The following is a 27519-nucleotide window of genomic DNA, read 5'->3' as shown; positions in this document are numbered from 1 at the left end:
GCAATAATAAATGCACGCAATAATTTCTATATTTACAGTAAATAATTCAACTAGTTAGTAAATAAGCTCACCTTGAATATTTAAGATATTTTACATGTATGTACACTTATACTCCTACTACCATTTTGTTTATCAAACATAAGCATACACACTGTTTGGTAAACAAATGTTTACTTATGTTACTCAATCTAAACCAATCTAACTACATACTGTATTGACTATTGTGGTAGATAAATATCTGTTAAATCCAGTGGATTAAGATCATTATAATGATCTACGAATAATCGTTTTGATCAGATTTTTTAAATAGAAATCTACATGCATGTCCGTCTGGTCTTTGTAAATGTTGTTGTTTTTTAATGCTTGGGCTTCATTTGGTAAATATTTATAGTTAAAAATTTATGGGACCTTGGAAGTAATATTTATTTACTATATATTACTTCCATGACGGGACAATGATTGAAAAATAATAGATAAAAGCAAAGAGACAGTTTAGTTACTTAAAGACACTAAGTACAGCAAAAGCACCTAAACATTGCATTCCTATGGATAGGACTGATATTGTGTTGATACATTTTTGTACCAGAACAATATCCTGAACAACAATCTTAGACCTACCTTTGTATTTATACCAGTATCCAATCTATTACATGAATACAAATCAACACCAGTCAAAATGAAAAATATTTGAAATATAGACCAAAGACTTTGTCTTACCTGAATAATTCAATAATTCCTCCTGCTTTGGAAGACAAATGGTATTTAATTAGAGCTTAATATAAACATGAATAAAAGATGTGTGTATATAAACATCAACTTAGTAGACAGCAACCAAACCACAAAAATTAGTAAAAGACTTAAAGTTCTCAGCAACTGATACATAGGTGTCCAAATAATATATGAAGCTCTAAATCATCCAGATTGTAAAAGTTGTTAGAAAATTTTAAAATGCTGTCGTCATAAAATAGTTCATTTCATTTCATTGATATTTCTTAAACTTCTACCAAAGAAACTAATTACTTTTACATTAGTCTTTACAGTCATATTATTCAATTGTATAGTTACCACAATAATGTCATTAAATATGAATGATTTAATTATTGTCAAAATAATGTGATATATTCCTTTAAATCTACAGACTGGAATTGAAATGTAAAAGTAACAAATTCAGCTTCAATAGTCAATATAAAAATTAACAAGAATGTGTTCACAGTACACGAATGCCCCACTGGCACTATCATTTTCCATGTTCAGTGGACCGTGACATTGGGGTAAAAACTCTAATTTGGCATAAAAATTAGAAAGATTATATCATAGGGAACATGTGTACCATGTTTGAAGTCGATTTGACTTCAACTTCATCAAAAACTACCTTGACCAAAAACTTTAACCTAAAGCAGGACAGACGGACAGACGAACAGACGGACGGACACACAGACCAGAAAACATAATGCCCACCTACTATTGGAGGTGGGGCATAAAAAATATGGCAGAATTGCCAATGAACATATGAAGAGACCAAATGGCTTTGATAAAAGAAACTCTACAGTTATAATACTTATTCTGACAGCACATCCTTTATATACACATGTACATAGAACTTAATAATGTACCAGCTAAAACTGTGATTGCTAAATCATGCAAATGTAGGTAAAACCCTTTTTTTGACAGATATAATTTGCATAGCTGGTAACCAGTGTGCAGGAAAATCATGTTGACAATAAAGATACTTGATATTGTGCAACTATAAAACTTATACATTTAACCAAAAGTTTACTGTAATCTCTAAACCATGAAATGTACATTGAACAAATACATTGTAATTGAAATAAAACTTAAAACTATCCTTTTGATATAAACAACAAATGTATCTGGTGAAGACACATTTTGGTAGTTCACATAGATTCATATATAAAGGCAGAAGTACATGAATATATTTATTCATACAGAAGTTTTATGTCGGTAGCAAATGTACCTTACATTATACCTTTTTGATGGAATTGATAAAGTAATAGAAACAAAAAACATCAGAAGTACATAATACATGTACTTATATCCTACTTTTGGGGATAGATCGTTTGATGTTCACCATTATAATATTATATACATAAACTGTACGAGGGAAAAAAATTATACAGGAATAATCATTAACCTATTTCACGTTTTGGGGATGTATCAGAATTATGGTTTTAACCATAAAATAATCACTTCAGCCCTAACCAAAGTCTTTCAAAAGTGTCCTACAGATATGTGGATGGTCATTTACATTTTATACCCTCTCTCCACTCCTATTAATCATTAAATATACCAGACATGATAAGTTGGCAGGGTGACAACTTCCTATAGTCATACCTCCGATATTTCATCCACCGAACTTTGTATACTAGGTATTTCTTTCTTTACAAAGCACACCATTTAGTTAAGGTGTAGATATGACGACATTTAAAGCAATCTAAATTTACTGTCTTTGTCCCCATTGCAAAATTTATTAAATGGATGTTTATAATTTTATTGTATTTATTGATTGATAGATTTAAATAAGGTATAGATATGACTTTACCTCAATGTTAAATTTAATGGAACAGAATATTTAAGCTTTTTGCCACAATGCAAATATTTATGCAAATAAATAAATTTTCATTTCTTTAATTGTGAATTAAAGTAGGCAATATTTTAGAACAAGGTTGTTATTCATAAAAGCATTTTTCTGGTAAGTTTGAAAAAGAAGGTAAATAACATTTAAAAGTGTACATGTATATAGTAACTGACTCTTTGAGTAAAGACATGAGATATGTATAATTATCATAGAAGACGTAATAAAAATTATGGCTGAAAAGCTGAAAACAGGAAAGTGTGTGCCAGGAAGATACATGTGTAGGGATGAAAATTCAAAAAGTCACACACCAAAATAAAAAAGATTTAATCATAGCAGTCTAGAGTTATAGTTAGTAATCCCAGCAGTACCCTCCATAATTGTCAGTTAAATTATACATTATTTGTTGAAAGAGGATGCAATTGTCCTCTCTGTGTCCAACCCCCTGCTTGACGGTACTTTTAATTATTGGCTATAATGTTGAAAGCTAGATAAATCTGAAACATGTATAGCAATTTTTTTTATGACAAAATGACTAAAATAGTAACTGATTCCATATGTCATTCCAGGACCATTTATAGCTGACTTTATAATATTGGTTGTTCTCTTTGATGAATGCCCTACATATGTACTGTATGGTTAAATACAGGTGTTTAATCAATTTAAACTCGGTTGTCTCATTGGCAATTATACCACATCTCCTTCATTGTTTGTCCTTATTTCATAGTTTTTTCTTTACATGTACTAAGGAAAATTTGTTGAATTGTTTTTAACCATACAAATACAAATACAAATACAAATATTTTATTGGCACAAACACAATTACAATAATTGGCAATGGCCCATACAACTGGCATACAAATAGTAATAATGCATAGAATATCAATAGGCATATTTCGAACAATATCATCGAACGATATCAAAATCATCAACAATAAATGGTTAAAAAAAATTTATATCAATTACATAGTTGGTCAAACATAATAAGTATTGAAAATAATGACAATATTAATATGTAATATTATGAACAATGATTATTGACAATTTTATAGAGTTTGTTCTGCTTTACGCAGGTTCAAACTGTCTGAGATGAAAGAGGAAGTTAATTTTAGGATTGAGTATGAATTATTATTTAATAAAAAGATTATATTATTTTCATGTTTTTGAAATTTTGTAGGATCAATGATTATATTTGAAACTTTATGGTAAAATATGTCCCTTTTAGGTGAGTATTTTTCACAATGTAAAAGAAAATGTTTTTCATTTTCAATTTGACCAGAATTACATACAGAGCAGTATCTCTCATTTCTGGGAATATTTAGATGTCTCCCTCTTTCAATCATCAGTGTATGAGCGCTTATAGGGATCTTACATATTGCAGCTCTGTCACTTCTGTTTTTTAATATATCAACATAGGTTGGTCTTCTGCCCATTATGTAGACACTTTTGAAAAAGTCTAACTTTTTGGATTCAAATATATTTGCATTTTGAACTTGCAAACATTGGTCATTAATTCTTTGTTTAATAGAATTTAAATTACCTTTAACATAATTAAAGTTATTGATGATATAAGACATGTTTGAGAAAGCTGAGAAATAAAAACTTGAGATTTGTATTCATTGATTTCAAACAAGAACTACTTAACAACCATAAAATTTCTGTTTTTGTGTCAATATTTTTTCTCATTGAGTCAAGGAGAAGTAATAAAATAGTAAATTTGCTTGGCTCCGGACTGTAATTGAAAAAAAAAGTTATGATAATCTTACCAAGTAATATTGGTTTGTATCTAATTTTTTAAAAGGGGAAAAAAAATATTTTGATTCAAATAAGTCAACCAAATTGTGTCATAGCACAATGTTGTTTAAGACATTGAGTAACTAAAATCTGCAAAAAAGAAGATGTGGTACATGTATGATTGCTAATGGAGACAAATCTACACATGAGACCGAATGATAACGTAATTTTAAAACATTAATAGGTCACAGTACGACCTTCAATAAGGAGTTAAGCCCATACTGCATAGTCATCTATTAAAGACCATGAAATCACAAATGTAAAACAATTCAAACAAAACCAGATGCTCCATAGGGCTTAGCTTTATTAATCCCAGAGGTCGAACCCTGAACAGTTGGGACAAGTATGTACATAATATTCAAACTGGATACAACTCTGAATTTGGATTGGGAATATATAGTTGACACAGCAAAGGTTTCTGACACTGAATGAATGTGGTCTAGTAAACTTAAAAAAAAATGCTTTTAAGAAATTCACTATGCTGTTGAATACTAATCCCCTCAAAAAAAAATATTTGAAGAAATTCTAATTTTATTTTTATTTTCTGAAATCTGAAATGAGAAAAGTGAACTCTCACCACAAATTCTTATCCCCCCCCCCCCCCAATTTTTGTTCACTTCTCCCCCTTTCCTTTATTTCTAAAAATAATCTCAATTCAAATTTCTAATGGATTTTGCAACAACTACTCATTTCAAAACATCATAAAATATAAAATGTCATGGTAATAATTAATATTAATTTATAGTTTTCAAGCAATGTAAGGGAGGTAATCAAACATATATATATATATCAGTATTCTTTAAATGGAATTGAATTACCTCCCTTACACTGCTTTTAAATTGTCTAAATTGTCCTTTAACCAGAAAAAAACTTTTTTGCCCCTATTTTCTAACTGAATTGAGCCATAACCCCCATTACCAACCATTTGTAGTATGGAAACTTGTGGTATAATTTCAGAGAGATTTCTACACTAAAACACAAATTATTGACTTGAAATACAAAAATGCTTATTTGGGCGCTTTTTGGTCCCCAACTTATTGAAATCCCCTTTGAGCAAGAACCCCAAAACTCAATTCCAGCCTTTCATTTGTAGTAAGAAACCTTGTAGTATAAATTAAGAGAGATCCATACACTTAAAAAACAAGTTATTGTCTGTAAACTAGAAAAATGCTTCTATTTGGCCCCTTATAACTACATGCTTAGGGATATGAACCCCAAACTCAATCCCAGCCTTCCCTTTATTATATGGAACCTTGTGGTATAATGTCAGAGAGATCCACACAGTTACACACAATTTATTGTCCAGAAACTAGAAAAATGCTTGTTTTGGCAGCTTTTAGACCCATAATTCCTAGACTGTTTGCCCTATAACCATCAAAATAAATCCCAACCTTTTACTTTCCCTATCAAACATTTTAGTGCATTTTTAAGAGCAATTGAGATACTTATACACAACTTATTGTCCTGAAACTAGATAAATGCTCGTTTTGGGCCCTTATTTCCTTAACTTTTGGGACCATATATAACCCCCAAAATCAATCCCATTCCAATTGGCAACCTTCTTTTTGTGGTTATAAACATTGTATTAAAATGTTATTGATTTCTATTTACTTATACTAAAGTTATTATCCGGAAACCATCTGTCTTCAGACAACGACAATGTGATACCAATATACCACCAAATTTTTTTAAATTTTTGCAGTTGTATAAAAACTAATTGATAATTTAATAGCGGTACACAAAAAAATGAAAGAAAACAAATCTGACAATGTAAAAATTGCCTCAACAACAAAGGACAACCACTGAATCACAGGCTCCTGACTTGGGACAGACAGAAAAAAAAGAAGAAAAAATGGTATTATAAACAGTCAGAGAAAAACATGACTTTGTGCAATGCCAACCGACAGGAGTTGACAGAATTTAGATCCATGAGAGTGAATATGTATAGTGAAACCAGTTTTAAGAGAGATACATTCTGATATATCAGATGTGGTTTGAGTGCCAATCAGCGAACTCTCCACCCTAGTCTCAAGTAAAAAGCAAACCATATTGGGTCTTCTACATGTAGCCTAAATGGCTCACAACCAACAGCATACTATAAAGGGCCCCAAAAATTATCAATGTAAAACCATTGAAACAGGAAATCAATGGTCTAATCTACATGTATGTAAAAAACAAAAAACAAGAACAACTTCTGAACAACATCAACAAAAAACAGCCACTAAACAATAGGTTCCTAACTATGCGTTAATATCTTCAAATTGTTCCTTTTCACACAAAGCACATGTAAATGTGGCCCTCTTTCCTTAAATTCTAGATCACTGCACATACTTTTGATTAAATATGAAAAATAGTAAAATCTTATTCAAATTCAGAGAAACATTTTCATTACATTGGGGGTCTCATTAAGGGGGGTTCTGATCCTGGATCCCGCTTACTGTTTTGTCAGATTCTCGTATCCTGCTTTCACTATCTAAGTAAGCAATTCTCATTTTTTTGTCATTTCCCGAGTCCCGCAAGACCTCATTTCACGTTTTCGCGACACAATAATTTGACTTTCACATGTCATGCTTACAAAAAATTGGCAATCCTGCGTCACACTTAGACCCACTACATTGTAATATAAATTTACTTACATTAGTTATTAAATATTGTAATAATCCATTTTTTTTTTTTTAAATCACCGTTAATCTTGATCTAAGATGTGTTTATTGATATATTTGCAGAATCTGCATTAATTTCCATATAATTCCATGTACTGTACTATATATATACATTTTATAATAAAGGTATTTTTTAAAACATAAATCATCTAGGAGAAAACTCTTAGTATAACAATTTAAAGCTTGAATAAAACTTTTAATGTAAGATTGAGGGTAATAGGTTTAAAAATTGGCAAATATTATTAATGCTATTGTTTAAATGAAAACAATAATTTAAAGCTAAGACAAATACCTTCCACATGTACATAACATGTATGTATATACCTGTATAGTACAATATGAATATTTAATTCATATGTACAGGTCCAAAGCATGTAGCTTTCATGTTTTATCATAAAATTGCTAAACATTTTATATCTTCTAACTATTTGACTAATTATGAAGAAAATCATTAATATATATATTATGATGTAAATTTCATGCAACATATATATATGTACATTAATGTACATGTTTACATGTGATTTCTAAACAAGCATAGGCTTGAATGGTTATTGAATGATTTAAAGATTTACAAGTCAGAATTTATGATAAATGTCTCTGACATGAAAATCTGATGCTTTCAAATATTTAAGGTTATAGTTTAGAAACATTGTTAAATTTAGTTATTATTATTATGTATAACAACAATGAGAATGCATTCTTAAAAAAATGGGATGATAATTTAAAACCAAAAGTTAAAACAGAACCGAAACTATTAATAAAGTACAAGTGTACTGCATGATACGTGCAAAATTGAAAACAATTGAAACTGCTACTGAATAGGGGAATTGTCTTCCACAATCAATTAGTTGGTTAGTACAATAATAACCAAGGTAACGGCGTCGTTTACCTGGTTACAAAAACTTACTTTCCGGTATATAACACGACAGGTGCGTGTAGACATGTGCCTTGATAACATGCGCAAGAATGTGATACATTGTTATTAGTTTGTTAAGGGAGCCAGTATAAATAATCTCTCACCTGTCATGTGTTAAAATGAACATGAAAAGTCGCATTTTCGGGCAAAATCGACTTGTAAACAACACACATTTACGTCCTTTCTTTTGTTCCGGTTGAACACGAAGTATTTTAATTTGCGGAATAGTAAGCGAAACGAAATCTACAAAACGTTAATCAAGCATTCATACAAGTTTATTAAGTATATTTATATAAGGTGTATTATCGGTATATTTATTTCTTCAGATAATATTTTTTGGACTTTACCAAAATAAAGATTTCATTATATTTTCTTTCAAAAATATTATAAAAAGTATGGGTCACAAGTTCAAAGCTTCAAGTGGCGCAAAATTGCCCAAATTTGCATAGCCGATTGTTCGTGAAAAAAGCATGATATTTTTGCTCAGTATTTTTGTGAATAAAAAGAAATCTATGAGATTTTTTTAATTTAATATGAAAAGATAGGTTTAGTAATATCTTCGCTTTAAGCCGGAAAATAAAAATAAAAGTGGTATCATATCAGACTTGTTTGGTTTTTTTTGGCCTAGTCTCAGACAGCTTCGTTTTATGCTTTACTCTGGCATAAATAATATAACTATATAATGTTCAAATTAACTGACATATAACACTCAAGCAAGAAATTAAAATTTCACTATCATTCCCGGATATAATTTTTACAATGAGAGTCAGTACTTTTAAATACATTTTTTAATAAATATTTACTACAATAAAGTATTACAATGTTACATGAAATATGGTATTTAAAAAAAAATCAACCGTCTTAGCTTAGTTATTTTTATGACATCGGGGCTTCTTCTTAACTGAGTTTTACTGTGCGTATTACTGTGACGTTAAGCACGTTATTGCGTCAATGCCGTGAAATGCGACAGAGCAATTTGATAAATAGCTCTTCTATGAAAACTAACTAGTTCAGCTTTATGAAATTTATATCCGTAGATTAGGCAGGTATTACTGTTTCCAAAAATATTAAAAATATTCTTTAACTTTTCATAATAATTTCAAATAATGATACAAATATTACCAAAACGTCAAAAATATGCGTGTCAGACGTAACAAATTATTCGCAAAATAACTTTTGCGGGAATTTTTGTGGTTTAATAAAAAGTTTAAAATCCGCGAAAATTCGCATGAATGATAAAAGTCTAATATAATTTATGACGCCATTGCTGTTTTTTGTGTTGATCGAACGGTAAAAAATTATTTTTTCAAAAATGATTAATCCTCGCCATGGTCAGGTTTCTGAAAATGGTAAATTATCAAAATTTATCGCTTTTTAAAATATCAGATGATATAAAATTTTGTTTTTATAAATTATTCTTACAAATGTGCTTAGATAGACCATTTCAAATCCGGAATTTTACAGCACTCGCACCACAAATAAAAACGCATTGGCCTCGGGAAAATGTCTTGCAAGATTGTCCAATGTCGAATTTCGCCACTTTTTACAAAAACACTGTCAGTTTCAACGTCATTTTTATCAAATATTCAATTTGTAGCATATCAAACAGTGCTTTTTCGTAATTGTGCTTTCACCCCACAATACGATCACATACTTTTTGATAAGCTGTTAAGTCAAAATGACTTCGTTTTTTAACAAATCAAATGTCTTGCAAGTTTGTCCACTGAGCAATTTTCTGACGTTTTGAACGTTTTCGATTCGGGACGCTATACATATATGTATTTACAAATTATTTCTAAAAGTTTGTTCTTTGTTTTGGTGTTAAACACCACATCATGTATAAGCGACATTTGTTGTATTTTATTGACCTGTCATCAAAGGTAGGAGAAGCCGGACATCAGGCGGGTACCTTAAGTTAAAATAGTTGCAATAACTGCCGATTAGCATCGGAGTCTAACAAATCTCGCCACGAGCGTATCTTTCAATTACCATGCTTTTTATCACTTTATATGACCTCATTAGGCCAATCATCCGCCTAGGCCATCGGATTTGAAAGCAGTTCGTATTATCATATGATATGTGAACGATATTTCATTGTTTTTAAATAACAAGTACGGTTCGATTTTATGTTTTAAGATCAGAGGACAAAACAAAATAACCAAATTTAAAATTTCGAAAATAGATAGAATCATAGAAACCACGATAAGAACTGCAATTATATAAAAGTAGTTATAATCAAATAGAAAATGAATAATTATCTAAAATGAAAAAAACAACATATGGTAATTTGTCAATAAATAGGTAAAATATTAATTACAGAACAAACGAATTTCATATGAAGTATATAATATGCAAGGTTCCTGATACAGTCACCGTAACTATCACCGTGGTCTGTGCGCATGCGCAAGAAACGCCCACTGAATTTCCTACTTTCATTTTTGAAAAATCTTCTATTTGGAGATAGATTTGTACGCATCTATTTACATTTTATCTGCGAAAGAAAATACACTTGCTCAGTTGCTGAAGTGGCTCTCTTTCTCGTCCTTAAGAGCACACATAACTTCTAAAACGTAAAAAAAACATGTGAAAGGTATGAAAAATAATGCATTGTAACAATGAAAACAAACATCATCTTTAAATGCAAAATAACATTTTAAAGGAAAGGAGGCTTCACACCCCCCCCTTTTTTTCCTTTTCCAACTACAAAATGTGATCTGGTTCAAAAGAGCCGGACAATTAATACTTTTTATGTGTATGTGTCAGGTCAGTGTTCATAGGAGGTGGCCGAAATGATTTCTTGGGGAGTCCAGAAAGTCTAAAAAGATTGTTATGGATCGTGCATGTATGAGGGGGATAGGACCTTTATCGGGACACCAGGATTGGGTGTTTTTAGCTTCAGGATTTTGGGATTGGCTATTTAGGTATCCAGGAATTCTATTTTAGAATTTCTGGATGTAGGGATTTAAATTTATTTAAATAAGGGATCTCGGGATTTCATGTTTTTAAGCCCAGGATTTTGGGATCATGACCCCTCCTACCCCCGGTCATGAACATGTATGAGGGTGATAATTGTAATCCCCTGGGAATCTTGGTACCCCTGTCTTCACTAATAACCGTTAAAAAAAATTGCCAAATGACAATAGACAATATAGACAATAGACAATATTTTTATTATGACATTTATAACAGTAATTTTTTATCCTTGACGATAAAAAAGTACACATTCCTTTAGGCCGTGTTAAAATCAATTGTTTTTGACACAGTCAGGAGTGGATAAATATAGTATTGCACAAGATTTGGAGGTGAAATATATTTCTCTGTCTTTTTATGTCGTCACAATGGGAATTTCAGATGAAAGCATGAAAATGTTACGTCATAATCAAATATTGACCAATGAACAACTACAATGTAAGATCAAACTAACCACACCTAGATTAAATGAAAATAATCAACAGGTCGGGAATGCGATATGTCGAGTTAAAAAATATTTATAATAAAAACAATATTTATGATAAAAAAATATTTATTTTTTATCACCAAGGTAAACATACATGATATATATTACCATTGTATATACCTATCACCATTGCAAACATCTATCACCACTGTATATATCTATCATCCTACTGTTTTTGTATCTCTCACCAATCTATATATCTATCACCTCACTTTATTTATCACTACTTTATATATCACCAATATATTAAAATCTCCACACTAAATATATCTATCACCACACTATATATTTATCACCACTCTATAAATCTATCAATCCATTGTATATATTTATCACCATTCTGCATTAATCACCACTTTATACAACACTATATATCTATCACCACCCTATCTATTTATCACCATTCTGTATCAATCGCCATTTTGTACAACACTCCCGTATATATCTATCACCACACTATATGTTTATCACCACTCTATAAATCTATTAACACACTGTATATATCTAAAACCACTGTATATATTTATCACCATTCTGTATTTATCACCACTTTGTACAATACTGTATGTATATCTAACACCAAAGGTGTTTAATTCAGATCTTTCTATATATATTTTCCATTATTTATCACAATATATATCTATCACAATCTACAATATCTGTCACTTTATCACTTTATCTCTCTATCACCATACTTTATATATATACCACTTCAGATATAGATATCCACTAACTATATATCTATGTCTTTACTATACATCTATCACCTCACTTAATCTATCACTACACTTTTGTATCATCAACATATTTATCCATCACCACTTTATATTAATATCACCACACTGAATATATATACATGTATTACCACTTTTTAAATCTATTACTGCTTTATAATTCAATCAACACACTGTATATAACTAAAAGCATTATATATAACTATCACTGTTCTGTATAAATACCAATTTGTACAATACTGTATATATTATCACCAAAAGATGTTTATATTTGTATCTCTCTGAATACCTTTTACACCATTCTATAGTCATTAACTGCCTCCCTTTATATGTCTATGGCCTCACTGTTTATATTTATCGCCTCACTAGATTTCTTTTAGGTAGCTTCACATTTCTATCCCCACACTTCATATATCCATCACCTAACATTATACACCAATCAGTGAATCACCTCACATTTTTCTCTTTCACCACACTATATATATATACATCACCACTCTTTATAAAGCTGTCACCACACTTTATATCTACCACCTCATCTTATTTATCTATCGCATCACTGTTTTACCTGTCATCTCTCTTTATATTTATATTAACATATTGAATATATCTATCACCTCTCTTTATATATATATATATATTGCCAATTACTTCTCTATACTTCTATCAATACATTTTTTATATTTATCACCATTCTGTATAAAATCATGACTTTATACAATGTTATACATATTTACCATAAAAGATGTTTATATTTTTATTTATTACCACTCTATGTATATATCTATGACCTCACTGTATATATAGACTATCAACTCTCTAATTATATATCACCATATTAATAAATATAAATCACCTCAATAGAAATCTATATCACCACACTTTATGTATCTATCACCACATGTTATATCTATCACCACACTATATACATCTATCACCACATTATCACCACACTATATACATCTATCACAACACTATATACATCTATCACCAAACTTTATATAATATCTATCACCTAACTTTATGCATCTTTCACTTAACTGATCATATATCACCACACTTTATGTATCTATCACTACACTATACATCTATCATCTAACTGATCATGTGTCACCACACTTTATGTATCTATAACCACACTTTATGTATCTATAACCACACTTTATACATCTATCAACCTACTAATCATATGTTACAACACTTTACATATCTATCACCACACTTTATATATCTATCACCTCACTATATACATCTATCACCTAACTGATCATATGTCACCACACTTTATGTATCTATCACCACACTTTATATATCTATCACCCAACTCATCATATGTCACAAAACTTTATGTATCTATCACCACACTTTATGTATCTATCACCACACTATATACATCTATTATCTAACTGATCATATGACACAACACATTATGTTTCTATCACCACACTTTATGTATCTATCACCACACTTTATGTATCCATCACCGCACTTTATGTATCTAACACCTATCTGATCATATGTCACAACACTTGATATATCTATCATCACACTTTATATTTCTATCACCACACTTTTTATATCTTTCACCTCACTATATACATTTATCACCTAACTGGTCTTATGTCACCACACCTCATATATCTACCACCTCGCCTTATTTATCTATCACATCACACTTTTACCTATCATCTCTTTTTGTATTTATATCAACATATTGAATATATCTATCACCTCTCTTTATCTATATATATATACAACCTGCTAAACATCAACCCAACAATGTTAGATCTGTAAATTTGCTTTCGCAAATTTTTTGTTCTTCCCTTGCTGGGATTCGAACCCATGCTACTGAGATATCGTGACACCAAATGGCCTGTACTGCAGCCGTCCCGCTAGACCACACAACCACCTGGGCTTCACAAAAATGAACCTTTCGGTGGCCGTGTGTTACCTTTCCACGTCAGTTTTAATCTAGCGGCGTAGTACAGTACATGAATATATATATATATTGCCACACTAATAATCTATTACTTCTTTATACTTCTATCAATACATTTTTTTATATTTATCACCATTCTGTATAAAATCACGACTTTATACAATGTTATACATATTTACCATAGAAGATGTTTACATTTTTATTTATTACAACTGTATATTTATATCTATGACCTCACTGTATATATAGACTATCAACTCTCTAAATATATATCACCATATTGATAAATTTTAAATCACCTCAATAGAAATCTATATCACCTTACTATATATCATCTCTGTACTAAATTTATCTATCACCACACTATTTATCTATCATTACACTTTTTATTCTATCACCAAATTGAATACATCTACATTGTTCAAATCTATCACCACATGTTACGTTTCTATCACCACACTTTCTTTATCCATCACCACACTCCCAATAGCTATCATTACTATATGTATTTCTATCACCACATACTGTATATCTATTTTTACTATATAGATTTATTACATATTTTTTTTTATATATTAAAGATTCATATATCCATATGTTAAAAAGTAAAAAAACAGCTTTAATATATGTTAACAAGTAAGAATGGGCTTTATATAACAGTTTGTTGATATGGTAGAATGTCTTTTGATTTACTGAATTTGTTATGTTATTTTTTATATGAATTTTTCCAGATTGCTCTTCTACAGTGGACCTTGATAAATTCTGATGGAAAGGAAGTAATACAAAGGTACAAATCAAGAAGAAAACTGCTTCTCATTTTGATTATTCATTTTAATCATGCACAACTTGCCAGAATATTCATCATATTTGGAAGAAGAAGAAGCTATGTCATGAAAAAACTGCTTCAAATACAGTTGGTGTATCTAGAGGAAAGAAATGGATTGATTCAGGTTTTTTTTATTAGCTACCAACTATCCTGATTATATTGGATATCCCCACACTATATATATCAACAACCACACTGTATATATATAACAACACTAATAGTACATATAACTACACTTAACATGTATATCATTCAACACATAATTGATACTTGTCACCCCTCTGTATATATCCATCACCACTTTGTTAATATGTCTACCACTACACTGGTTAAACCAATCACCACACTGTTTATATTTGTCACCACACAGTATATATGTATACCTCCACTTTGCTTATATATCATAAGTTATATATAATCGCTATTCTGTATATTCTTCACCGCACTATATTCAAAAATTACAATATATATATATATATATATATATATATATAACTCGTCTAAACATCAACCCCACAATGTTATATCTGTAAATTTGCTATACATATGTCCTCACTTATCACCACTCTATATCTATGTATCACCACTTTATCATATTTATATTTATAAATTACCACACTATATATCTTTCACCACCTCATCTTGTTATATATAATTAAACCCTTAAAAGTAAACAAAACAGTAATGAAGTAATTATTTATAAATATTTTGGTTAACCTTCATCAGTATGATCATGATGTAAAATGAATCACATCAATCTTCTTTGATTAGATTATAACAATTTTGAAATTTATACAATAAAACAGTTAATACCGTATAACTAAGTTGTAAAACTTGTACAATACTAAAATTTAACTTAGGTTATATAGCTTCTTAATATTTTAAATTTTAAAACGGTAGAGAAATTCCAACAAATTTTGCTTTTCCATTGATATATGTTTGTATAAGCTTGTAAACCTATAATGACTTCATGTAGGAATTATTATTTATATTTTGATTTTTCTTACAGAGATACAAAACAGGATTTTAAAAGGACAAAGATGTAATGGGTGAAAATGGAAGAAAAGAAAAAGGTATATTTAATTTCAAATAAAATAACAAGTATAATTTAATGATTTATAACAAAGAAGCACACAGCAATTCTTTTTATAGTGATGGTGAAGGGTTTGTTAGAAAATAATTATTAGGAAAACTGCTACAGCATATCACACAATATTTATATCAATGACTTTTCTACATTCTTGTAATCATGCACATGTATTATGTAAATAAAAATAGGAATATAGTATAATAAATGTTGGTCAAACATCCTTATTGAATACATGTATATATCATTTAGTAACAAATTTATATAGTGATTATTTTAACACATGAAATTTCATTTTTATCATACCACACACTGCAAATCTATTGCTACAGTCTCTATATCTAACACCATACTCTCAATATCTATCGCTTCAGTCTGTTACTTTATTCGGCCTTTTAAACTTTTTTGGATTCGAGCGTCACTGATGAGTCTTTTGTAGATGAAACATGTGTCTGGCATATATACAAAATTTAGTCCTGGTATCTATGATGAATGTATTTGTATATTACCACATTATAAACACCTATCACCTTACTATCAGCTCATGGTATATATCAATAACCACACTCTATAATTATCATCATACTGTCTTTATCTACCCCTACAGTCTCTATGTGTATCACTACATTATATATACCTATCACCTCACATATCAACCACCACTCCCTATATCTATACCTATACTCTCTATAGCTATCCCAACAGTCTCTTTGTATATCACCACATAATATACACCTATCACCTAAGTTTAAATACCTATCACCTCAATTAATGGATCAATCATCACACTCTCTATATATATACTTATCTATACCTATACTCTCTATATCTATCCCAAAAGTCTCTATGTATATCTCCTTATTGCCTCACCTATCAACTTACTTAAGATACCTTTAACCTCACATTATATATCAATCACCACACTCTATAATAATCACCATACTCTCTATATATATCCCCACAGTATCTATATATACCACCACATTATATACACCTATTATTTACTTTAAATACCAATCATCTTGCCTTATGTATCAATCACCTCACACAATATATTTATAATCTCACTGTTTATATGTAAACCTCTATTGATATATCTTTGACGTGACTATATATGTAACTCAACAAATAATACATCTAACACATTTCTTTATATATCTGTAACCTAACTTGATACATTTATAACCTTACTTGATACATTTATCACCTTGCTTGATACATTTAGTACTCACTTTATATATTTAGCACTTCACTATAGCTATATATATTAATGTCCTAACTCTCTCTCTATATATATATATATGTATATATATCTCACCTCATTTTATATATCTATCCAATAACTTTATGTATTTATCGCCTAACTTTATGCATTTATCACTTTATACATCTGTCACCACACTGTATATCTGTCAACACACTTTGTATTTCTATCAAAACACTTTATATATCTATCACCACACTTTACAGATGTATCACCACACCTTATATATCTATCATCCCACTTTATATATCTATCACCTCACTATAGCTATATACATCTATCATCTAACTGATCATATGTCACCACAATTTATGTATCTATCACTTCATGTTATGTATCTATCACTATACTGTATACATCTATCATCACCTTTTATAAATCTATCACCACACTTTATTTATCTATAACCACAATTTATATATCTATCACCTATCTTTATATATCTATCACCTAACTTTATATATCTTTCATTTAACTGATCATATATCACCACACTTTATGTATCTATCACCTCACTATACATCTATCACCTAACTGAGCATGTGTCACCACACTTTATGTATCTATAACCACACTTTATACATCTATCACCCAAATAATCATAATTCACAACACTTTATGTATCTATCACAACACTTTGTATATCTATCACCTCACTATATACTTCTATCACCTTACTAATCATATGTCACCACACTTTATGTATCTATTACCACACTTTATATATCTATCACAACACTTAATTTATCTATCACCACACTTTATATATCTATCACCTATCTTTATATATCTATCACCTAACTTTATACATCTTTCATTTAACTGATCATATATCACCACACTTTATGTATCTATCACCTCACTATACATCTATCACCTAACTGATCATGTGTCACCACACTTTATGTACCTATCACCACACTTTGTATATCTATCACCTCACTATATACTTCTATCACCTTACTAATCATATGTCACTACACTTTATGTATCTATTACCACACTTTATATATCTATCACCACACTTAATTTATCTATCACCACACTTTATATATCTCTCACCTAACTCATCATATGTCACCAAACTTTATGTATCTATTACCTCACTTTATATATCTATCACCTATCTGATCATATGTCACCACACTTTATGTATCTATTACCACACTTTATATATCTATCACCTATCTGATCATATGTCACCACACTTTATGTATCTATCACCACACTTTATATATCTATCACCACACTTTATATATCTATCATCTCAATATATACATTTATCATCTAACTGATCATATGTCACCACACTTTATGTATCTATCACCACACTTTATATATCTATCACCTAACTATATACATCTATTACCCTACTATTCATATGTCACAACACTTTATGTATCCATCACCTCACTTTATATATCTATCACCTATCTGATCATATGTCACCACACTTTATGTATCTATTACCACACTTTATATATCTATCACCTATCTGATCATATGTCACAACACTTTATGTATCTATCACCACACTTTATATATCTATCACCACACTTTATATATCTATCACCTCAATATATACATTTATCATCTAACTGATCATATGTTACCACACTTTATGTATATATCACCACACTTTATTTATCTATCACCACAATTTATATATCTATCACCACACTTTTATATTTCTATCACCTTACTTTATACATCTTTCACAAAACTGATCATATATCACCACACTTTATGTATCTATAACCACACTTTATTCATCTATTACCCTACTATTCATATGTCACAACACTTTATGTATCTATAACCACACTTTGTATATCTGTCACCTCACTATATACTTCTATCACCTAACTAATCATATGTTACCACACTTTATGTATCTATCACCTAACTCATCATATGTCACAACACTTTATGTATCTATAACCACACTTTGTATATCTATCACCCCACTTTATACTTCTATCTCCTAACTGATCATATGTCACCACACTTTATGTATCTATTACCACACTTTATACATCTATTACCTAACTAATCATATGTCACCACACTTTATGTTTCTAACACCTCACTTTATATATCTATCACCACACTTTATACATCTTAACCCTACTATTCATATGTCACAACACTTTTTGTATCTACTCCCTTACTTTATATATCTATCACCACACTTTATATATCTATCACCACACTTTATACATCTATCACCTTACTATATACATCTATTACCCTACTATTCATATGTCACAACACTTTATGTATCCATCACCTCACTTTATATATCTATCACCTCACTATATACATCTATAACCTAACTAATCATATGTCACCACACTTTATGTATCTATTACCACACTTTATATATCTATCACCTATCTGAACATATGATACAACACTTAATATATCTATCACTACACTATACTTTTATCAACTTACTAATCATATGTCACCACACTTTACATATCTATCACCACACTTTATATATCTATCACCACACTTTATACATCTATCACCTCACTATATACATCTATTACCCTACTATTCATATGTCACAACACTTTATGTATTTATCACCACACTTTATATATCTATCAGCACACTTTATGTATCTATCACCTTACTATATACATCTATCACCTTACTAATCATATGTCACCACACTTTATATATCTATCACCTCACTATATACATCTATCACCTAACTAATCATATGTCACTACACTTTATATATCTATCACCACACTTAATGTATCTATCACCACACTTTATATATCTATCAACTCATTACATACATCTATTACCTAACTAATCATATGTCACAAAACTTTATTTATCTATCACCACACTTTATATATCTATCAGCACACTTTATGTATCTATCACCTTACTATACACATCTATCACCTTACTAATCATATGTCACCACACTTTATATATCTATCACCTCACTATATACATCTATTACCTAACTAATCATATGTCACAAAACTTTATGCATCTATCACCACACTTTATATATCTATCACCACACTTTATGTATTTTTCACCACACTTTATATATCTATCACCTCACTATAAACATATATCACCTAACTAATCATATGTCACTACACTTTATATATCTATCACCACACTTTATGTATCTATCACCACACTTTATATATCTATCAACTCATTATATACATCTATTACCTTACTAATCATATGTCACAAAACTTTATGTATCTATCACCACACTTTATATATCTATCAGCACACTTTATGTATCTATCACCACACTTTATATATCTATCCCCTCACTATATACATCTATCACCTAACTAATCATGTGCACCACACTTTATGTATCTATATCACACTTTATATATTTATCACTTATCTGATCATATGGCACAACACTATATACATCTATCACCACACTTTATATATCTATCACCAGACTTTATATATCTATCCCCTCACTATATACATCTATCACCTAACTAGTCATGTGCACCACACTTTATGTATCTATATCACACTTTATATATTTATCACTTATCTGATCATATGGCACAACACTATATACATCTATCACCACACTTTATATATCTATCACCACACTTTATGTATCTATCACCAGACTTTATACATCTATCACCACACTTTATACATCTTTCATTTAACTGATCATATATCACCACACTTTATACATCTTTCATTTAACTGATCATATATCACCACACTTTATGTATCTATCACATCACTATACATATATCACCTAATTGATCATGTGTCACCACACTTTATGTATCTATAACCACACTTTATATATCTATCACCACACTTTATACATCTTTCATTTAACTGATCATATATCACTACACTTTATATATCTATCACCACACTTTATACATCTTTCACCTAACTGATCATGTGTCACCACACTTTATGTATCTATAACTACACTTTATACTTCTATCACCCTACTAATAATATGTCACCACACTTTATACATCTATCAGCACACTTTATATATCTGTCACCTCACTATATACATCTATCACCTAACTCATCATATTTTACAACACTTTATATATCTATAACCACACTTTATATATCTATTACCACACTTTATACATCTATCAGCACACTTTATATATCTATCACCTCACTATATACATCTATCACCTAACTCATCATATGTTACAACACTTTATATATCTAACACCACACTTTATATATCTATCACCTCACTTTATACTTCTATCACCTAACTAATCATATGTTACCACACTTTATATATCTATTACCACACTTTATACTTCTGTCACCTAATTTATCATATGTCACCACACTTTGTGTATCTATTACCACACTTTATACATCTATTACCACACTTTATATATCTATCACCACACTTTATATATCTATCAACTCATTATATACATCTATTACCTAACTGGTCATATGTCACCACACTTTATGTTTCTATCACCTCACTTTATGTATCTATCACCACACTTTATATATCTAACACGTATCTGATCATATGTCACAACACTATGTATATCATAACAGTTTCCATGTATATCTCCGCATTATACAGAAGCTACCCCCTTACTTTATATATCTATCATCACACTTTATATATCTATCAATACACTTTATATATCTTTCACCTCACTATACATCTATCACCTATCTGGTCATATGTCACCACACCTCATATATCTTTCACCTCACTTTATGCATCTATCACCTAACTGATGATAGGTCACCACACTTAATATATCTGTCACCACACCGAACATCTGGTACCATGCTTTGTTTATCTCTTCAATTTATGCATTGATCACCTTACTTTATGTATATTTTACTTCTCTATACATATGTATCACCTCACTTTTTAAATCTAAGACACAACTTTAATTTAAAACCAACCTTTTTATATATATATTACCTCACTTTATATATCAATGTCCTCATTTTATTGATGTATCACCTCATTGCTAATATATTATTGGCCTGACTGTCAATATTTTTTGTCTTTCTCACTTTATATATGTAGTCCCTCCTCATATGAATCTGTCACCTCTCTGAAAATATCTTGATGACATCATTGTTAATGTTCTTTCCACCAGACACTTATATATAACCAAACTATTTATATCTATTACCTCACTATTTATCTATCACCAAACTATTTATTTCTCTAATCTTACTATATATCTATTACCTTTCTTCTTACATTTATCATCTCCCTTTATATATTTATCACTTCACTATAAGCTATGACCTCACTATATATATGTACATACATATCAATCACATCACTTTATTCATCTATCACCTCACTTTAAACATGTATCACCTCACTTTAAACATGTATTGCTGCACTTTATGTATCTATCACCTCACTCTATATATATATCACCTCAATTTGTATATCTATCTCCTCATTTTATGTAAGATAGACCTCATTTCATATATCTATCACCTTATTTAATATATCTATCACCACACTGTACATATATTACTACATTTTATATCTCTATCACCTAACTTTATACATATATCACCACACTGTGTATCTGTCACCACAATTTTTATATCTCTCACCTTAATTTATATATCTATCTCCTCATTTTATATATGTATGACCTCCCTGAAAATATCTTATTGACCTCACTGTTGATTTTTTTTCATCACATTTTATATATTTTTTTTTATATATGTATCCCCTGCACATATGTATCTATTAACTCACTACACTGTTTAAATCAATCACAACACCATTGATATATGTCACCACACAGTAGACGATATGCTATTGTTGTATCTTCATAAGTGAGAGAAATGAACTGGTCATTGTATAATTTACAGTGGAAGATTATATGCAGATATGCAATGTCCACTGAGATATGTTTGTATAAGATTGTACACTTATCATGTAGCAATTATAAAATTGATTATTTATATTTGTGTTCTTCTGAAAGAAATACCAAACAAGATTTTCCAGAGATTTACAGGTCATTGGTGAAAATTGAAGAAAAGATAAATGCAATAACAAAAATAGTTAAATGATTTACAACCAAGCAGCACTCAGCAATAGTGATGATGGTAAAGTATTTTTTTTTATAAAAAATGATACTCAATAACAGATAAATAGTGTGGTGGTTGATAATTTACTCCATTGCTGCAGTCGCTGTATTCATCACCACACTCTCCATATCTATCTCAACAGTCTCAATAGCTATCCCCATACTATGATTATCTATCACTACAATCTTCATAACTATGCCAACAGTCATTATGTATATCATAACAGTTTCCATGTATATCTCCGCATTATACTTTATTTACTTTATTTATCAATCACCTCACTTTATATATCAATCATTACACTCTCTATATCTATCCTCATACTCTCTATATACACCCCAAATGTCTTTCTGTATATCTCCACTTAATAAACACCTATCACCTTACTTTATTTATCAATCACCTCATTTTATAAATCAATCACCTCACACACTCTCTATATCTGCCCCAAAAGTCTGTATATTTCCACAAAATAAACACCTGTCACCTTACTTTATTTTTCAATCACCTCACTTTATATATCAATCACCACACTCTGTAATCTATCCCCATAATCTCTATATCTACCCCTTAAGTCTGTCTGTATATCTCCACATATTAACCACCTATCACCTCACCTTATTTATCAATCACCTCACTTTATATATCAATCACCTCACTTTATATATCAATCACCACACTCTTTATAATTATCCCCATACTCTCTATATCCACCCCGAATGTCTTTTTGTATATCTCCACTTAATCAAAACCTATCACCTTACTTTATTTATCAATCACCTCATTTTATAAATCAATCACCACACACACACTCTCTATATCTGCCCTAAAAGTCTCTTTGTATATTTTCTCAAAATAAACACCTATCACCTTACTTAATTTATCAATCACCTCACTTTCTATCTCAATCACCACACTCTCTATAATTATCCCCATCATCTCTGTGTCTATCACCACATTCTCTATGTCACTCACCACACACTCTTTATCTATGCCTATACTCTAGATATCTTTTCCCCACAGTCTCTATGTGTATGACCACTTTACAAACACCTATCACCTTACCTTATTTATCCATCACCTCACTTTATATATCAATCACCACACAATATCTATATCTATCCTTATACTCTCCATTTCTATCCAAACATTTCTTATGTTTATGACCACATTATAAAGACCTATCACCTTACTTTACATACTTTCACCTACCATAAATTATCAATGACCACACACTCTCTATATCTACCACAAAAGTCTCTTTGTATATCTCCACATATTAAACACCTATCACCTTACTTTATTCAATCACCATACTTTATATATCAATCACCACACCCTCTCTATATATATCCCCATACTCTCGATATCTACCTCAAACTTCTCTATGTATATCTGCACATAATAAACACATATCACCTTACTTTATTTATCAATCACCTCACTTTATATATCAATCACCACACACTCTCTATATCTATCCCCATACTCTCAACATCTCTCCCCACAGTCTCCATGTTTATGACCACATCATAAACACATATCACCATACTTTTTTTTATCAATCACCTCACTTTATATATCAATCACCACACACATTCTATATCTATGCCCATGCTATCCATATCTATCAACACAGTACCTTTATTTATGTCCACATTATAAACACATATCACCTTACTGTACATACTTTCACCTCACATGAATTATCAATGACCACACACTCTCTATATCTACGCCAATTAACCCTATATCTACCCCAAAATTCTCTATGTACATCTCCACACAATATACCCTATCACCTTACTAAAATTACCAATCACCTCACCTTGTAAATCAATCACCTCATTTTATATGTTTCACCTCACTCAAAATATCTATCACCTTACTCTTTAGATTTTCACCTCAATTTATATATTATGTCTATCACACCACTGGGTATATCTCTCAAAGCCCTATTTATACCAATTTGAAAGTGGATTAGCATGAAACAATCCTGGTTGAAATGAAATAATTTAAAAGAAATGTTTTTAAAGAATAACTGCTTCAACATATTATGCAATATTTTATGTAAATATCATGTTAAGTGTCTTTTCAATGAAAGCAGCAAATATGGTATACTAACTGTCTGTCAATGATTCTAACATTCATGATGAGTAAACCTAATAAATATATTGTTTCGGTGTTATTGTACATGGTCGACCTTATACATCTGCTGGCACACACATATGTATATACCACCACATATTATGTATCTACTGCCACACATAATATATAATTATGACCACATATAATATATCTACTGCCACACATAATCAATAACCACACTGTATAAATCTGTCCTCACAGTCTGTATATCTATCACCACACTATGTTTGTCTATCACCACACTATTGTCTCTCACCACTCTATGTTTATCTATCACCACACTATGTTTGTCTATCACAACACTTTTTCTTTTAATCATCACAGTTGTAAATCAAAGGAAAGTAATTACCCAAGAAAAAAATGATTTGAACTTTTCATTTAAATGATTGGTCTCACACGTGAATTGAATTTCTGCATTATAAGTTTTACATTTTGATACTATCTTGGGATTCTGCCATTGCAATGGTGAAACATCCTAGTTGTCCTTAGATATAAAGTAAATAACAACTGTTTGAAGCTTTTAAATTTTGTATTGTTTTGGAATAATCATTTGGTCAACTGAACCATATTGTTATTTTTTTAGGTTAAACAAGATTTAGTGCCTACCACACAGTTAAGAAAGCATGAGAGACAAGAATGTCTACAGAACAGAGGAGACTATTTTTACTGCACTTAGATTTGTGTTTTAGTTATATTCAATTAGTATTAAAGAGCTACGTACAATAAATCATGTTATATTATGTTCTTAGATACTTTATGTCATTTTTCCTTCTCATGCTTGGGGTTCTTTGCCAACATGGGATACTCCTAGTAAAGTGAAAAATGCATATCTTTTTTTAACCTTTTTTCTAACATGTGTATCTGTAACAACTAGAAATTTCAGAAGCAGTTTTAATGTGCCTTTATACTTGATTACCTTTAAACTGAATGTAGCTCCTAGTTAAGTTAGTGTTTAGAATTCATTTTATAGGGGAGTCATAATCAGTGCCAAAAAATTATTATTGATGGAGTTATTCCCCTTGGATATATAAATCATATGAAAAATTGCATGGAAAGCTTTTTCAAATTTACATCATTCATAGGATTGCTACAAAATTCATATTGAAGGTTTATCTTAGCAATAATTGGGGTTAGTTAATCCACTATTTCTCCATGAGTAATGTCCCTTGGAAATGTAAATTATATAGGAAATTGCCTTACACATGTTTTATATCAAATGCACTTTTGGCAATTACAGAATGATTTTACACCAGACTAAACTGGATTGAATTTAACCTACTCACTTTCTGAATGTGTTGACCCCAAGTTTTCTACACTAATGATATGGCTGGTTTTCTCCTTTGAACTAAATTATACAATATGGTATGTGTTTTGCCATTTTTGAAAGTCTCCATCGGATAGTTATCTTCTTGATAATCATACCACATTTCAAGTGTATAATTTTTAAGCATGTGTGAAACAATGTTAAGTTGAAAGATTACTTCTAGATTTTCTTCATGTATTAGAATAACACATGATATGGGTATTCTTCCATGACACAAAATAAGAACATGCACAGCAAAAAGAATATGCTTCATTTGTATGAAGTAAAATAACAAAATTACAGAGCTCCTAGGAAAAGCAGAAACTGAAAGTTCCTGATCAAATGATAAAATGGTTCAAATGAATAAACAGCAACTGTTATATTCCTGACTTTGTACCTGCATTCTTAAATGCAAAAAATGGTGGATTTAACCTGGCTTTATAGCGCTTGTATGACTGTCACATCAAATTCCATTTATGTATAACGATGTTTGAAAAAAAACACAGACATATTTGGTATACCACCTGTCTTTTTACTGAAAGGGTACAGACATTTTCTGATGTAGAAACTGGTGGCTTTAACCTGGTTTTATAGCTAGCTTAACCTCTCAGGTGTATGAAATTCCATTATATTGACAACAATGTGTAAACAAACTTACATAAAAGGTGGGTCGTTAATCCACTTAAA

General features: G+C 30.2%; 1 protein-coding gene and 1 long non-coding RNA gene across 8 annotated transcripts in view; one reads left to right on the top strand and one right to left on the bottom strand.

Moving 5' to 3' along the window:
• LOC134707801 (titin homolog) overlaps nt 1–8192 on the bottom strand; it is a 46419-nt gene extending 38227 nt beyond the window's left edge. For 5 of the 6 annotated variants that reach the window (XM_063567841.1, XM_063567844.1, XM_063567846.1 and 2 more), the window contains exon 1: nt 8074–8192. The gene's annotated coding sequence lies outside the window, so the exon portion shown is untranslated. Of the gene's footprint in view, nt 1–7960; nt 8042–8073 lie in introns of those variants that run through there. The other variant, XM_063567842.1, reaches the window with a different exon arrangement.
• Nucleotides 8193–10353: 2161 nt separating this feature from the next.
• On the top strand, nt 10354–26273 carry LOC134707799 (uncharacterized). Of its 2 annotated transcripts, none has more exons than XR_010105769.1 (5): nt 10354–10559; nt 14831–14886; nt 15935–15998; nt 23276–23399; nt 26113–26273. It is a non-coding gene; the product is annotated as an uncharacterized LOC134707799 (long non-coding RNA). The 2 variants fall into 2 exon arrangements; XR_010105768.1 differs by having other exon boundaries at nt 14831–15049.
• Nucleotides 26274–27519: the final 1246 nt, after the last annotated feature.

This window comes from Mytilus trossulus, chromosome 2 (genome assembly GCF_036588685.1).
Source record: "Mytilus trossulus isolate FHL-02 chromosome 2, PNRI_Mtr1.1.1.hap1, whole genome shotgun sequence".
Lineage (NCBI taxonomy): Eukaryota > Metazoa > Mollusca > Bivalvia > Mytilida > Mytilidae > Mytilus > Mytilus trossulus.
This window is presented reverse-complemented; position numbering and strand designations above follow the sequence as displayed.